Here is a 3380-nt window from a genome sequence, read left to right on the forward strand (position 1 = left end):
TGTATTTAAAAAACATATTGTATGAAAAAACATATTGTATTTAAATTGTTTTGATAAAATTGGAAAAAAAAATTAATTTTTGTACGCATTTTAAAATTAAAAAGCAAATTGAAATTAATAATAAAAATATATTTTATATAATAATAGAGTAAATAATTAAATGGTTTTTAATAAATAACTTAAACTAAAAAAATCATTAACGTTTTTTCGAAAATAAAATTATTATGCAACAAAAAATTATATAGTATTTATAAATATAAAACTAAAAATAAGATATCAAATTAATATTCGAACTAAATAAATTAAAAATAAAATGTCAAATCAATTAATATATGTATAATGTTATAATAAATTAATTTAAATGAATAGCAATTGCATTTAAATGATATTACGTAATTATGTAAAGTGTTATCAGTACTCACGTTTGAATAATTTGCGGGAACATTTCGCGAGATCAAGTAAATATGATCAGAAGCTTTTACTTTGTCCGATGTCAGACGAGATAAACATAGTTTCCAGAGTGAGAGAGAGCAAGTGTCAGATGTACTCGCCTTGAGCGTCTTGTAAATAAAAGAAGGAGCGCATACGATAGAAATAAAAAGACAATAGAATAGAAAGAAATCCAGTAAACGATATAAATCCCACGAGATACAACTTAAATTATTTTGTATCTAAACCGACTAGACCGCACAAGCGTCTTCGTCATTTTAAATTATTTTTACAAACATTTTAATGTAAACGTTTTTTTAATAATTATTGAATCACATACAAATGTCTTTTGACAATTTTGAATATTATATTAAGTGATGTTTATAATAAAAATAAGAATTATTTTGAACAAATTTTTTTTATTTGTATGATATTAAAAATTTTTAGAAATACAAAAAAAATTAGTAAATTTGTGTAGAAAGTAATTTTTAAGTCGAATATTATATTATAAAAATAATTTATAATATATATTTCAAATTCATGTGTGAGATATAAAGACATATAATATTTCAAAACATTAGAAAAAATTAGTTGTATTGATATACAAATTTAACAATTGGGTGAATAAAATTGGAATGTTTTCAATTTTTAATTCTTTCTATTTTTAAACTTCCTATTTTTGACGAAAATAAAATTAAAAGAATAACTTTTTATTTTTAAAAAAGTGGAACTATTTATTTTTACGTAATTTTCCAGCAAACATTTGTTTCAGTATGACACTCATTTCAAAATATTTTCAAGAAATAGAAATTTCAAGTTACTATGCAAGCCAATTTATTATTCCGTTTTCCACTTCTTGATCTAAAACAAAACATTCTCTTTATGATTTTAATTTTATAAAGTGGTAGAAATCTTTTAAATAAAAACGATTTACAATTCTCACCATTATTTAATCATTTTTAAATTTTAGAAAAAATAATTATAAAATTAAAGTTTTACGATTAATGTAATATCTGGCTTTTAAAACAATTTTTTAAACATTTTTTTTTTCAATTTTCATTTCATTCATTCAAATCATTTCCTTTTACTATTCGTAAACTGTCCTTTTACTTGAAAGATTATTTTTTACTTTAAATCTCATGAAACTTTCATTCAATCCTAGAACGGAAGTGGACAAGGTGGGTGAAAGTGGTTGGGGAGGAATGGAAAGAAAAGTTGAAAAAAACGAGCTTACAACGTTGTAGCAGAAATGTGACTTACTGAAAGTTCTGTAGTGCAATGTCGCGTTTTTCTCACATTCGTTTCGGTTGCAGCGCAACCCGGTAGTTTACCCAGCCAAGCTCTTTATGATTCGTGTTCTTTATTCTGTTATCGTAATGCGACTTGTTATTAAGACATCAAACTGCGTTCCTCTCAAAGCATGAAAGATCTCCCTGCTATATCATCTCCTAATATCTTTTTTTTATGTCTACTTTTTTTCTTTTATGTTATTGTGATTTTTCTTAAATATAGTTTATATCATAAACTGTTTCTATAATATCATATTTGACATTAATATAAAAAAATAACAATATTTTTTGTATAAGATTTTCAATTTTTTACAAATCTATAGTAACTCGAATATTAAACTAAATATTTCATAAATATAAAAACACATTTTATAAATATTTGTAAAAAAAATACTTGTATGATTAAATAGTATAATTATATTACTCATAAATAGTATTCAATATATGTTTATCAAAAAAAATTTGTTTATAAGAGCATTCCATCGGGGAACTAATTGGAATCTATATTTCATGCAGTTATATGGAGTATATTATATATCTTCCTTATTCGTTTTCTGCCGGCGGCTGTATGAGCAATGTATATGATGCTTCGGAAAAAATTCGACACGGCCGCCTGTTGCAGTAAAACCCTGTTATAAAAAAAAAAGAGAAGTTGTAGAGAAACGAAAATTTCGCAGTAACGGTTGTTAGAGAGGCAGTAAAATGTAATTAAGGGTTCGTTCAGGCCTACAGAATGTTTTGGTTCTATTATACTACCACAAGGGGTGCGTTCGCGATCTTTACATATTCAAAGGCTACCGGTCAACTCAGCTCTTAGCTCAATCCCCTCCGAAACGCAGAGGCACTTTACAATTATCCAACCCTTATCGGCTATAAATTTCATTAAATACATATTCAAAGAGACTGGTATCTGTTCTCTTCTAGTATGTCGACATTGGAAAACCCTCTTTTGGATACCTTCTAACCCTTCCTCCCCTTATGAAATAATCATGGAATTATTATCTTGCAGCTAGTGGCTACCACTCGTCATTGCCACATATTTCCTCGTTGTGAAATCCCGTAGCTGTGCGCATAAATTGTAACGCTCTCAAGCGAAGATCGGGAAGGGGAAGTGGAGACCAGTCGACGCCACGCGTCGAGGGAATTGCGTTGGCGTCCGGCCGTTGTAACATACAACCCGTAGATTAATCGATGTATAACTTATTTGCAAATTCTATTAATTAGTGACAAACGCATTAATTAGAAATAATTATTCCATTTTCCTGATAATATATACAATTTTTAAAAGAACAATGATTTAAAAGGTATATGTAATACTAAATTGTGTAAAAAATGAATAATAAGATTTATAAAGATAAATTGTTAAATAAGTTTGATATATATGCGAATTCAAATAAAGAAAATAATATTCAATAAAACGAGTTAAGGAGGATAAAGAAATTAATAAATTATATTTAATGTTGTATACTAATAATATTAAATCAAATTATAGTATAAATATTTTGGCTATACTAAACCTTCCTCAGCATGAAAATTTAAAATGTCATAATATCAAGAATTAATTAATTAAAAAGGAATATAAATTAGAATTGATAGCATACTACGGAATAAATAAATTAATAACAAAAGTATAATATATAAAAATAAATAAAGAAGATAAAA

Source organism: Trachymyrmex septentrionalis, unplaced genomic scaffold, assembly GCF_001594115.1.
Source record: "Trachymyrmex septentrionalis isolate Tsep2-gDNA-1 unplaced genomic scaffold, Tsep1.0 scaffold60, whole genome shotgun sequence".
Taxonomy (NCBI): domain Eukaryota; kingdom Metazoa; phylum Arthropoda; class Insecta; order Hymenoptera; family Formicidae; genus Trachymyrmex; species Trachymyrmex septentrionalis.